Below are 13953 nucleotides of genomic sequence, written 5' to 3' on the forward strand. Positions count from 1 at the left end.
CAATTTCATTTCTTGAATTCTTTACAATTTTGTTTCATGAAGGTATTAATATTGCTCAAATCTAGGTAGAAATTTCATCTACGTCTTTCTCAAAGATATGTATTTTTTCATTTTGCAATAACAGTATTCATTCTATAATCTTGAAAATACTTGGGTTTTTATAATGTTTAAGATGATCTGTTCAACAGTAATATGAATCAGACTTTTATATTTTAATTGTATCGAAATAAGACCTAATGAAAATGATTTGTTATATAACAATGAGAAAAGCAGGGCGCTGCTGAGAGTTGAACTCAGGATCTCCTTTTTACTAAACTGGCGCTTTAACCGGCTAAGCCACAGCACCCACTTGATTCTTAATTTTGAAACACTTTTCTTTATGGTGTTCAAGAGAATATTGCTTTTCCACTTTCATATTCTTTTCTAAGTTCACACACTTCTCTACTCAAACACTTTAGATGAATGAAGACTCTTCACTTATTCAAAAATACTTCTCTAATTTAAAGTTTACCCTATTCATATCATTTTAATATATACCTTGCTGACGAATGGATTAGTTGAATTCAACAATAGAGTGATCATTCACCTCTATCTTGTTCTTTGTCATTTTCTTATCCCTATTTCAGTCAATGCATTCCTACAAAAATCTTAACAATACCAAGCATTAAATTTAATTTTTAAGATAACTTATTCTAAAGTTCATAGAACCAGATGTTTATACTTAAATTGTATTCAACACTTGTTTGATGAAAATTATTCGGAAAGCATGGAGAAAACAGTTAGGTGCTGCTGGTATTTGAACTCAGGATTTCCTGTTTACCAGACAGGCACTTTAACCACTAAGCCACAGCACCAACGTTAATAGTAAAAAATGCATAAATCATTTATTGTTGATGATGAAAATGTGTTTCTGCCATAAATTCTTCTTTATATGTATTGCAATCTTAAACACGAAAAGATACTCAATCACTACGCAAGGATTAATATGTTTTAATAAACAGGTACTCTTATAAAACCCAATTTCATTTCTTGAATTCTTTACAATTTTTTTTCATGAAGGTATTAATATTGCTCAAATCTAGGTAGAAATTTCATCTACGTCTTTCTCATAGATATGTATTTTTTTCATTTTGCAATAACAGTATTCATTCTATAATCTTGGAAATACTTGGGTTTTTATAAGGTTTAAGATGATCTGTTCAACAGTAAGATGAATCAGATTTTTATATTTTAATTGTATCGGAATAAGACCTAATGAAAATGATTTGTTATATAACAATGAGAAAAGCAAGGCGCTGCTGAGAGTTGAACTCAGGATCTCCTTTTTACTAAACAGGCGCTTTAACCAGCTAAGCCACAGCACCCACTTGATTCTTAAGTTTGAAACACTTTTCTTTATGCTGTTCAAGAGAATATTGCTTTTTCACTTTCATAGTCTTTTCTAAGTTCACACACTTCTCTATTCATAAACTTAAGATGAATGAAGACTCTTCACTTATTCAAAAACACCTCTCTAATTTGAAGTTTACCCTATTCATATCATTTTAAAATATACCTTGCTGAAGAATGGATTAGTTGAATTCAACAATAGAGTGATCATTCACCTCTATCTTGTTCTTTGTCATTTTCTTTTCCCTATTTCAATCAATGCATTCCTACAAAAATCTTCACAATACCAAGTATTTTATTTAATTTTTAGGATAACATTCTAAAGTTCATAGAACCAGATGTTTATACTTAAATTGTATTCAACACTTGTTTGATGAAAATTACTCGGAAAGCATGGAGAAAACAGTTAAATGCTGCTGAGATTTGAATTCAGGATTTACTGTTTACGAGACAGGAACTTTAACCACTAAGCCACAGCACCAACAGTAATAGTAAAAAATGCATAAAGAATGTATTGTTGATGATGAAAATGTGTTTTCTGCTATAAATTCTTCTTTATATGTATTGTAATCTCAAACACGAAAAGATACTCAATCACTACGCAAGGATTCATATGTTTTAATAAACAGGTACTCTTATAAAACCCAATTTCATTTCTTGAATTCTTTACAATTTTTTTCATGAAGGTAATAATATTGCTCCATTCTAGGTCGACATTTCATCTACGTCTTTCTCATAGATATGTATTTTTTTCATTTTGCAATAACAGTATTCATTCTATAATCTTGAAAATACTTGGGTTTTTATAAGGTTTAAGATGATCTGTTCAACAGTAAAATGAATCAGATTTTTATATTTTAATTGTATCCGAATAAGACCTAATAAAAATGATTTGTTATATAACAATGAGAAAAGCAAGGCGCTGCTGAGAGTTGAACTCAGGATCTCCTTTTTACTAAACAGGCGCTTTAACCAGCTAAGCCACAGCACCCACTTGATTCTTAATTTTGAAACACTTTTCTTTATGCTGTTCAAGAGAATATTGCTTTTTCACTTTCATATTCTTTTCTAAGTTCACACACTTCTCTACTCATGAACTTAAGATGAATGAAGACTCTTCACTTATTCAAAAACACCTCTCTAATTTGAAGTTTACCCTATTCATATCATTTTAAAATATACCTTGCTGAAGAATGGATTAGTTGAATTCAACAATAGAGTGATCATTCACCTCTATCTTGTTCTTTGTCATTTTCTTTTCCCTATTTCAATCAATGCATTCCTACAAAAATCTTCACAATACCAAGTATTTTATTTAATTTTTAAGATAACATTCTAAAGTTCATAGAACCAGATGTGTATACTTAAATTGTATTCAACACTTGTTTGATGAAAATTACTCGGAAAGCATGGAGAAAACAGTTAAATGCTGCTGAGATTTGAACTCAGGATTTCCTGTTTATGAGACAAGAGCTTTAACCACTAAGCCACAGCACCAACGGTAATACTAAAAAATGCATAAATAATTTATTGTTGATGATGAAAATGTGTTTTCTGCTATAAATTCTTCTTTATATGTATTGTAATCTTAAACACGAAAAGATACTCAATCACTACGCAAGGATTCATATGTTTTATTAAACAGGTACTCTTATAAAACCCAATTTCATTTCTTGAATTCTTTACAATTTTTTTTCATGAAGGTAATAATATTGCTCCAATCTAGGTAGACATTTCATCTACGTCTTTCTCATAGATATGTATTTTTTTCATTTTGCAATAACAGTATTCATTCTATCATCTTGAAAATACTTGGGTTTTTATAAGGTTTAAGATGATCTGTTCAACAGTAATATGAATCAGACTTTTATATTTTAATTGTATCGGAATAAGACCTAATGAAAATGATTTGTTATATAACAATGAGAAAAGCAGGGCGCTGCTGAGAGTTGAACTCAGGATCTCCTGTTTACTAGACAGGCGCTTTAACCAGCTAAGCCACAGCACCCACTTGATTCTTAAGTTTGAAACACTTTTCTTTATGCTGTTCAAGAGAATATTGCTTTTTCACTTTCATAGTCTTTTCTAAGTTCACACACTTCTCTACTCATAAACTTAAGATGAATGAAGACTCTTCACTTATTCAAAAACACCTCTCTAATTTGAAGTTTACCCTATTCATATCATTTTAAAATATACCTTGCTGAAGAATGGATTAGTTGAATTCAACAATAGAGTGATCATTCACCTCTATCTTGTTCTTTGTCATTTTCTTTTCCCTATTTCAATCAATGCATTCCTACAAAAATCTTCACAATACCAAGTATTTTATTTAATTTTTAGGATAACATTCTAAAGTTCATAGAACCAGATGTTTATACTTAAATTGTATTCAACACTTGTTTGATGAAAATTACTCGGAAAGCATGGAGAAAACAGTTAAATGCTGCTGAGATTTGAATTCAGGATTTCCTGTTTACGAGACAGGAACTTTAACCACTAAGCCACAGCACCAACAGTAATAGTAAAAAATGCATAAAGAATGTATTGTTGATGATGAAAATGTGTTTTCTGCTATAAATTCTTCTTTATATGTATTGTAATCTCAAACACGAAAAGATACTCAATCACTACGCAAGGATTCATATGTTTTAATAAACAGGTACTCTTATAAAACCCAATTTCATTTCTTGAATTCTTTACAATTTTTTTCATGAAGGTAATAATATTGCTCCATTCTAGGTCGACATTTCATCTACGTCTTTCTCATAGATATGTATTTTTTTCATTTTGCAATAACAGTATTCATTCTATAATCTTGAAAATACTTGGGTTTTTATAAGGTTTAAGATGATCTGTTCAACAGTAAAATGAATCAGATTTTTATATTTTAATTGTATCCGAATAAGACCTAATAAAAATGATTTGTTATATAACAATGAGAAAAGCAAGGCGCTGCTGAGAGTTGAACTCAGGATCTCCTTTTTACTAAACAGGCGCTTTAACCAGCTAAGCCACAGCACCCACTTGATTCTTAATTTTGAAACACTTTTCTTTATGCTGTTCAAGAGAATATTGCTTTTTCACTTTCATATTCTTTTCTAAGTTCACACACTTCTCTACTCATGAACTTAAGATGAATGAAGACTCTTCACTTATTCAAAAACACCTCTCTAATTTGAAGTTTACCCTATTCATATCATTTTAAAATATACCTTGCTGAAGAATGGATTAGTTGAATTCAACAATAGAGTGATCATTCACCTCTATCTTGTTCTTTGTCATTTTCTTTTCCCTATTTCAATCAATGCATTCCTACAAAAATCTTCACAATACCAAGTATTTTATTTAATTTTTAAGATAACATTCTAAAGTTCATAGAACCAGATGTTTATACTTAAATTGTATTCAACACTTGTTTGATGAAAATTACTCGGAAAGCATGGAGAAAACAGTTAAATGCTGCTGAGATTTGAACTCAGGATTTCCTGTTTATGAGACAAGAGCTTTAACCACTAAGCCACAGCACCAACGGTAATACTAAAAAATGCATAAATAATTTATTGTTGATGATGAAAATGTGTTTTCTGCTATAAATTCTTCTTTATATGTATTGTAATCTTAAACACGAAAAGATACTCAATCACTACGCAAGGATTAATATGTTTTATTAAACAGGTACTCTTATAAAACCCAATTTCATTTCTTGAATTCTTTACAATTTTTTTTCATGAAGGTAATAATATTGCTCCAATCTAGGTAGACATTTCATCTACGTCTTTCTCATAGATATGTATTTTTTTCATTTTGCAATAACAGTATTCATTCTATCATCTTGAAAATACTTGGGTTTTTATAAGGTTTAAGATGATCTGTTCAACAGTAATATGAATCAGACTTTTATATTTTAATTGTATCGGAATAAGACCTAATGAAAATGATTTGTTATATAACAATGAGAAAAGCAGGGCGCTGCTGAGAGTTGAACTCAGGATCTCCTGTTTACTAGACAGGCGCTTTAACCAGCTAAGCCACAGCACCCACTTGATTCTTAAATTTGAAACACTTTTCTTTATGGTGTTCAAGAGAATATTGCTTTTTCACTTTCATATTCTTTTCTAAGTTCACACACTTCTCTACTCAAACACTTAAGATGAATGAAGACTCTTCACTTATTCAAAAACACCTCTCTAATTTGAAGTTTACCCTATTCATATCATTTTAAAATATACCTTGCTGAAGAATGGATTAGTTGAATTCAACAATAGAGTGATCATTCACCTCTATCTTGTTCTTTGTCATTTTCTTTTCCCTATTTCAATCAATGCATTCCTACAAAAATCTTCACAATACCAAGTATTTTATTTAATTTTTAGGATAACATTCTAAAGTTCATAGAACCAGATGTTTATACTTAAATTGTATTCAACACTTGTTTGATGAAAATTACTCGGAAAGCATGGAGAAAACAGTTAAATGCTGCTGAGATTTGAACTCAGGATTTCCTGTTTACGAGACAGGAGCTTTAACCACTAAGCCACAGCACCAACGGTAATAGTAAAAAATGCATAAATAATTTATTGTTGATGATGAAAATGTGTTTTATGCTATAAATTCTTCTTTATATGTATTGTAATCCTAAACACGAAAAGATACTCAATCACTACGCAAGGATTAATATGTTTTAATAAACAGGTACTCTTATAAAACCCAATTTCATTTCTTGAATTCTTTACAATTTTATTTCATGAAGGTAATAATATTGCTCCAATCTAGGTAGACATTTCATCTACGTCTTTCTCATAGATATGTATTTTTTTCATTTTGCAATAACAGTATTCATTCTATAATCTTGAAAATACTTGGGTTTTTATAAGGTTAAAGCTGATCTGTTCAACAGTAAGATGAATCAGACTTTTATATTTTAATTGTATCGGAATAAGACCTAATGAAAATGATTTATTATATAACAATGAGAAAAGCAAGGCACTGCTGAGAGTTGAACTGAGTTGCTGAGATTTCAATTATTGGCCCTCTGACCCACACGAGTGCCCCGCGTCAAAAGAATTCACAGAATCCTTATTATCCTTCAACTTCGTGTCACATATTACTGTCCCCACTCACTCCCATGGACACACACTCGACCAGGTCTGGTCTCTCAACCTCCCATTGGCCTCGGTGGCTGTCTCTCCATGCCCTTGGTCCGACCATGCCCTCATTTCCTTCTCCATTCCCCACAATCCATTATCCAAAACCCCGCATGCCAAAAATACCTGGGCGCGGAACTGGAATAGGCTGGATCTCCCCTCCTTGACCTCCCTGCTCCGCAACTCCACCCCCACCTTTGCTGGCCTATCATCTGCCTCTCAAGCCAAGGCCATTAACACCTGGCTGGCTGGAGGTTGCGACTCAGTGGCTCCCCTACGTCGCATTTCCATCCGCCGACTCAAGGACTCCAATAGATGGTTCAACGACCACCTAAAAGAACTTAAACTGAGCGCCCGAAGGGCGGAGAGGCAGTGGAGGAAAGATTACAGCCCCTTGTCAAAAACCCACTTCCTTGCATCACTGGCTAAATATAAATCAGCAATCTTGGCTGCAAAAACCGACTACTTCTCCACAAAAATAACATCTGCCGACAACAAACCCAGGGTAATCTTTGGCATTGTGAATGACCTGGCATTCTCAGACCGAACTTCGCCCCAAATCCCTCCCTCCCAGCTTCTCTGCGACCAACTCAATAATTATTTCTTGGACAAAATCACAACTATCAAGAGTAACATCCCATTACCCTCGTCTGCTTTTGTCGATCCCTCCCCTCCCATCGTCCAAAATCCTCTCACCCTTATCCCTCCCCTCACTCAGGAATCCTTTCTGGCGATACTCCCCAGAGTGAAGTCGGGGTCTCCGGCGGACGTCTGCCCCGCACGTATCTTACAGCAAATCTACTCTAGCTGCCCCGATCCCCCTATTGCCTTCCTTAACAGCTCCTTGGCACAGGGTGTTGTGACCCCTGCACTAAAGGCAGCCACTATAGTGCCTCTGCTGAAGAAACCCGGCGCGGACCCTTCCATCTCGGCCAACTTTCGCCCCATCTCCCTGCTACCCTTTTTGGGCAAGGTGATGGAACGCCATGTCACCGCGGTACTGAGCGCTCACATCGAGGCCAATGGGGGGCTGGCTGCTCGCCAGGCTGGATTTCGCCCTAGGCATTCGACCGAATCGGTCATAGTTTCAGTCTTAGACAACCTCAGAAAGGGTATGGATGAAAACAACTACCAGGCACTGGTCCTCCTTGATCTCTCCGCCGCCTTTGACACGGTGGACCATACTATCCTACTTGCCCGTGTCAAGGCGGCTGGAGTCGGGGGATCAGCTCTGGTCTGGCTCTCCTCCTTTCTGAGGGACCGCACTCAGGCGGTCCGACTAGGCGATTTCACCTCCACCCCTCTCCCTGTCACCTGCGGTGTTCCCCAGGGCTCTTCTCTTTCTCCCTTACTCTTTAATCTCTACATCTTTCCTCTTATCTATGCGCTCCAGCAGCTGGAGGTCACCGTCTATAACTATGCGGATGACCTCCAGCTCATCTTTGATCTGTCTCCCTCTTCTCTCTCGGCTTCTAACTTCCAGTCAACTATGACATTCATCAGGGACTGGATGAACCACAACCATCTTAAACTGAACCCGGATAAAACCGAGCTGGTTCTCACTGGTGGTTCATCCAGCCCCTGGAACTCTCTTTTCTGGCCCCCCTCTCTCGGCCCTGCACCATCCCCCTCCACCTCGGTCAAAACACTGGGTGTTAAAATGAATAATCAGCTCACTCTTCACTCTCAAATCAGCTCCGTGGTCTCTTCCTGTTTCCTCACCCTCCGAACTATCCGCTCTGTCTCCCGCTTCTTCTCCCCCCAGGCACTAAAGATGATCATAGCCGCCCTGGTAATTTCGCGTTTGGACTACGCCAATGCCCTCTATCATGGTATTCCAGCGTACAGCCTGCGTAGACTCCAAACTATCCAGAACCAGGCGGCCCGGCTGGTATACGGCCTTCCACGCTATCACCACTCCACCCCCCTACTAAAAGAGCTCCATTGGCTCCCCGTGAAACAACGCTCCCTTTTCAAGATCGGATGCATGGTTTTTCAGGCCCGTCAGGGCACTGCCCCTGCTTTCATCACTTCACTTATTAAACCTTATGTCCCTGCTAGAGATCTCCGGTCCTCCTCCAAGTCCCTCCTTCAGATCCCCCGCTTCTCACGCAAAAAGTGGGGCGGGTCCAACTTCTCAACCCTGGCCCCTACTTTCTGGAACTCACTTCCAGACAATCTTCGTTCTGCAACTCAGTACCTCTCCTTCCGTAGAGACCTGAAAACTTTCCTCTTCTGCCAGGCTTTCCCCGCCTAAACTTACCTCACCCTTTCCCTGGTCTTTCTCCCTCAGTTGATGAACCCCCAGCGCCAAGAAACCGCAAGGTGTACGTCGCGCTTTACAAGTGTTTTAAATTAGAAATTAAATTAGAACTCAGGATCTCCTGTTTACTAGACAGGCGCTTTAACCAGCTAAGCCACAGCACCCACTTGATTCTTAAATTTGAAACACTTTTCTTTATGGTGTTCAAGAGAATATTGCTTTTTCACTTTCATATTCTTTTCTAAGTTCACACACTTCTCTACTCAAACACTTAAGATGAATGAAGACTCTTCACTTATTCAAAAACACCTCTCTAAATTTGAAGTTTACCCTATTCATATCATTTTAAAATATACCTTGCTGAAGAATGGATTAGTTGAATTCAACAATAGAGTGATCATTCACCTCTATCTTGTTCTTTGTCATTTTCTTTTCCCTATTTCAATCAATGCATTCCTACAAAAATCTTCACAATACCAAGTATTTTATTTAATTTTTAGGATAACATTCTAAAGTTCATAAAACCAGCTGTTTATACTTAAATTGTATTCAACACTTGTTTGATGAAAATTACTCGGAAAGCATGGAGAAAACAGTTAAATGCTGCTGAGATTTGAACTCAGGATTTCCTGTTTACGAGACAGGAGCTTTAACCACTAAGCCACAGCACCAACGGTAATAGTAAAAAATGCATAAAGAATTTATTGTTGATGATGAAAATGTGTTTTCTGCTATAAATTCTTCTTTATATGTATTGTAATCTTAAACACGAAAAGATACTCAATCACTACGCAAGGATTCATATGTTTTAATAAACAGGTACTCTTATAAAACCCAATTTCATTTCTTGAATTCTTTACAATTTTTTTTCATGAAGGTATTAATATTGCTCAAATCTAGGTAGAAATTTCATCTACGTCTTTCTCATAGATATGTATTTTTTTCATTTTGCAATAACAGTATTCATTCTATAATCTTGAAAATACTTGGGTTTTTATAAGGTTAAAGATGATCTGCTCAACAGTAAGATGAATCAGACTTTTATATTTTAATTGTATCGGAATAAGACCTAATGAAAATGATTTGTTATATAACAATGAGAAAAGCAAGGCACTGCTGAGAGTTGAACTCAGGATCTCCTTTTTACTAAACAGGCGCTTTAACCAGCTAAGCCACAGCACCCACTTGATTCTTAAATTTGAAACACTTTTCTTTATGGTGTTCAAGAGAATATTGCTTTTTCACTTTCATATTCTTTTCTAAGTTCACACACTTCTCTACTCATGAACTTAAGATGAATGAAGACTCTTCACTTATTCAAAAACACCTCTCTAATTTGAAGTTTACCCTATTCATATCATTTTAAAATATACCTTGCTGAAGAATGGATTAGTTGAATTCAACAATAGAGTGATCATTCACCTCTATCTTGTTCTTTGTCATTTTCTTTTCCCTATTTCAATCAATGCATTCCTACAAAAATCTTCACAATACCAAGTATTTTATTTAATTTTTAAGATAACATTCTAAAGTTCATAGAACCAGATGTTTATACTTAAATTGTATTCAACACTTGTTTGATGAAAATTACTCGGAAAGCATGGAGAAAACAGTTAAATGCTGCTGAGATTTGAACTCAGGATTTCCTGTTTACGAGACAGGAGCTTTAACCACTAAGCCACAGCACCAACGGTAATAGTAAAAAATGCATAAATAATTTATTGTTGATGATGAAAATGTGCTTTCTGCTATAAATTCTTCTTTATATGTATTGTAATCTTAAACACGAAAAGATACTCAATCACTACGCAAGGATTAATATGTTTTAATAAACAGGTACTCTTATAAAACCCAATTTCATTTCTTGAATTCTTTACAAATTTTTTTCATGAAGGTAATAATATTGCTCCAATCTAGGTAGACATTTCATCTACATCTTCCTCATAGATATGTATTTTTTTCATTTTGCAATAACAGTATTCATTCTATAATCTTGAAAATACTTGGGTTTTTATAAGGTTAAAGATGATCTGTTCAACAGTAAGATGAATCAGACTTTTATATTTTAATTGTATCGGAATAAGACCTAATGAAAATGATGTATTATATAACAATGAGAAAAGCAAGGCACTGCTGAGAGTTGAACTCAGGATCTCCTGTTTACTAGACAAGCGCTTTAACCAGCTAAGCCACAGCACCCACTTAATTCTTAAATTTGAAACACTTTTCTTTATGGTGTTCAAGAGAATATTGCTTTTTCACTTTCATATTCTTTTCTAAGTTCACACACTTCTCTACTCAAACACTTAAGATGAATGAAGACTCTTCACTTATTCAAAAACACCTCTCTAATTTGAAGTTTACCCTATTCATATCATTTTAAAATATACCTTCCTGAAGAATAGATTAGTTGAATTCAACAATAGAGTGATCATTCACCTCTATCTTGTTCTTTGTCATTTTCTTTTCCCTATTTCAGTCAATGCATTCCTACAAAAATCTTCACAATACCAAGCATTTTATTTAATGTTTAAGATAACTTATTCTAAAGTTCATAGAACCAGATGTTTATTCTTAAATTGTATTCAACACTTGTTTGATGTAAATTATTCGGAAAGCATGGAGAAAACAGTTAGGTGATGCTGAGATTTGAACTCATGATTTCCTGTTTACCAGACAGGCACTTTAACCACTAAGCCACAGCACCAACGTTAATAGTAAAAAATGCATAAATAATTTATTGTTGATGATGAAAATGTGTTTCTGCCATAAATTCTTCTTTATATGTATTGCAATCTTAAACACGAAAAGATACTCAATCACTACGCAAGGATTAATATGTTTTAATAAACAGGTACTCTTATAAAACCCAATTTCATTTCTTGAATTCTTTACAATTTTTTTTCATGAAGGTATTAATATTGCTCAAATCTAGGTAGAAATTTCATCTACGTCTTTCTCATAGGTTTGTATTTTTTTCATTTTGCAATAACAGTATTCATTCTATAATCTTGGAAATACTTGGGTTTTTATAAGGTTTAAGATGATCTGTTCAACAGTAAGATTAATCAGATTTTTATATTTTTATTGTATTGGAATAAGACCTAATGAAAATGATTTGTTAAATAACAATGAGAAAAGCAAGGCGCTGCTGAGAGTTGAACTCAGGATCTCCTTTTTACTAAACAGGCGCTTTAACCAGCTAAGCCACAGCACCCACTTGATTCTTAAGTTTGAAACACTTTTCTTTATGCTGTTCAAGAGAATATTGCTTTTTCACTTTCATAGTCTTTTCTAAGTTCACACACTTCTCTACTCATAAACTTAAGATGAATGAAGACTCTTCTCTTCACTTATTCAAAAACACCTCTCTAATTTGAAGTTTACCCTATTCCTATCATTTTAAAATATACCTTGCTGAAGAATGGATTAGTTGAATTCAACAATAGAGTGATCATTCACCTCTATCTTGTTCTTTGTCATTTTCTTTTCCCTATTTCAATCAATGCATTCCTACAAAAATCTTCACAATACCAAGTATTTTATTTAATTTTTAGGATAACATTCTAAAGTTCATAGAACCAGATGTTTATACTTAAATCGTATTCAACACTTGTTTGATGAAAATTACTCGGAAAGCATGGAGAAAACAGTTAAATGCTGCTGAGATTTGAATTCAGGATTTCCTGTTTACGAGACAGGAACTTTAACCACTAAGCCACAGCACCAACGGTAATAGTAAAAAATGCATAAAGAATGTATTGTTGATGATGAAAATGTGTTTTCTGCTATAAATTCTTCTTTATATGTATTGTAATCTCAAACACGAAAAGATACTCAATCACTACGCAACGATTCATATGTTTTAATAAACAGGTACTCTTATAAAACCCAATTTCATTTCTTGAATTCTTTACAATTTTTTTCATGAAGGTAATAATATTGCTCCATTCTAGGTCGACATTTCATCTACGTCTTTCTCATAGATATGTATTTTTTTCATTTTGCAATAACAGTATTCATTCTATAATCTTGAAAATACTTGGGTTTTTATAAGGTTAAAGCTGATCTGTTCAACAGTAAGTTGAATCAGACTTTTATATTTTAATTGTATCGGAATAAGACCTAATGAAAATGATTTATTATATAACAATGAGAAAAGCAAGGCACTGCTGAGAGTTGAACTCAGGATCTCCTGTTTACTAGACAGGCGCTTTAACCAGCTAAGCCACAGCACCCACTTGATTCTTAAATTTGAAACACTTTTCTTTATGGTGTTCAAGAGAATATTGCTTTTTCACTTTCATATTCTTTTCTAAGTTCACACACTTCTCTACTCAAACACTTAAGATGAATGAAGACTCTTCACTTATTCAAAAACACCTCTCTAATTTGAAGTTTACCCTATTCATATCATTTTAAAATATACCTTGCTGAAGAATGGATTAGTTGAATTCAACAATAGAGTGATCATTCACCTCTATCTTGTTCTTTGTCATTTTCTTTTCCCTATTTCAATCAATGCATTCCTACAAAAATCTTCACAATACCAAGTATTTTATTTAATTTTTAGGATAACATTCTAAAGTTCATAGAACCAGATGTTTATACTTAAATTGTATTCAACACTTGTTTGATGAAAATTACTCGGAAAGCATGGAGAAAACAGTTAAATGCTGCTGAGATTTGAACTCAGGATTTCCTGTTTACGAGACAGTAGCTTTAACCACTAAGCCACAGCACCAACGGTAATAGTAAAAAATGCATAAATAATTTATTGTTGATGATGAAAATGTGTTTTCTGCTATAAATTCTTCTTTATATGTATTGTAATCTTAAACACGAAAAGATACTCAATCACTACGCAAGGATTAATATGTTTTAATAAACAGGTACTCTTATAAAACCCAATTTCATTTCTTGAATTCTTTACAATTTTTTTTCATGAAGGTAATAATATTGCTCCAATCTAGGTAGACATTTCATCTATGTCTTTCTCATAGATATGTATTTTTTTCATTTTGCAATAACAGTATTCATTCTATAATCTTGAAAATACTTGGGTTTTTATAAGGTTAAAGCTGATCTGTTCAACAGTAAGATGAATCAGACTTTTATATTTTAATTGTATCGGAATAAGACCTAATGAAAATG

At 34.2% G+C, this 13953-nt stretch overlaps 10 non-coding genes across 10 annotated transcripts; all 10 read right to left on the minus strand.

The window, feature by feature from the left end:
• Positions 1–781: 781 nt before the first annotated feature.
• On the minus strand, positions 782–854 carry TRNAT-GGU (transfer RNA threonine (anticodon GGU)). Its single transcript has one exon. It is a non-coding gene; the product is annotated as a tRNA-Thr (tRNA).
• Positions 855–2813: 1959 nt separating this feature from the next.
• On the minus strand, positions 2814–2886 carry TRNAM-CAU (transfer RNA methionine (anticodon CAU)). The gene has a single exon. It is a non-coding gene; the product is annotated as a tRNA-Met (tRNA).
• A 437-nt stretch (positions 2887–3323) lies between these two features.
• On the minus strand, positions 3324–3397 carry TRNAT-AGU (transfer RNA threonine (anticodon AGU)). Its single transcript has one exon. It is a non-coding gene; the product is annotated as a tRNA-Thr (tRNA).
• Positions 3398–4846: 1449 nt separating this feature from the next.
• On the minus strand, positions 4847–4919 carry TRNAM-CAU (transfer RNA methionine (anticodon CAU)). The gene has a single exon. It is a non-coding gene; the product is annotated as a tRNA-Met (tRNA).
• A 437-nt stretch (positions 4920–5356) lies between these two features.
• On the minus strand, positions 5357–5430 carry TRNAT-AGU (transfer RNA threonine (anticodon AGU)). Its single transcript has one exon. It is a non-coding gene; the product is annotated as a tRNA-Thr (tRNA).
• Positions 5431–5863: 433 nt separating this feature from the next.
• Positions 5864–5936, minus strand: TRNAT-CGU (transfer RNA threonine (anticodon CGU)). Its single transcript has one exon. It is a non-coding gene; the product is annotated as a tRNA-Thr (tRNA).
• A 3461-nt stretch (positions 5937–9397) lies between these two features.
• TRNAT-CGU (transfer RNA threonine (anticodon CGU)) lies at positions 9398–9470 on the minus strand. Its single transcript has one exon. It is a non-coding gene; the product is annotated as a tRNA-Thr (tRNA).
• Positions 9471–10414: 944 nt separating this feature from the next.
• TRNAT-CGU (transfer RNA threonine (anticodon CGU)) lies at positions 10415–10487 on the minus strand. Its single transcript has one exon. It is a non-coding gene; the product is annotated as a tRNA-Thr (tRNA).
• Positions 10488–10924: 437 nt separating this feature from the next.
• TRNAT-AGU (transfer RNA threonine (anticodon AGU)) lies at positions 10925–10998 on the minus strand. The gene has a single exon. It is a non-coding gene; the product is annotated as a tRNA-Thr (tRNA).
• A 1965-nt stretch (positions 10999–12963) lies between these two features.
• TRNAT-AGU (transfer RNA threonine (anticodon AGU)) lies at positions 12964–13037 on the minus strand. The gene has a single exon. It is a non-coding gene; the product is annotated as a tRNA-Thr (tRNA).
• Positions 13038–13953: the final 916 nt, after the last annotated feature.

This window comes from Lissotriton vulgaris, chromosome 12 (genome assembly GCF_964263255.1).
Source record: "Lissotriton vulgaris chromosome 12, aLisVul1.2, whole genome shotgun sequence".
NCBI lineage: Eukaryota > Metazoa > Chordata > Amphibia > Caudata > Salamandridae > Lissotriton > Lissotriton vulgaris.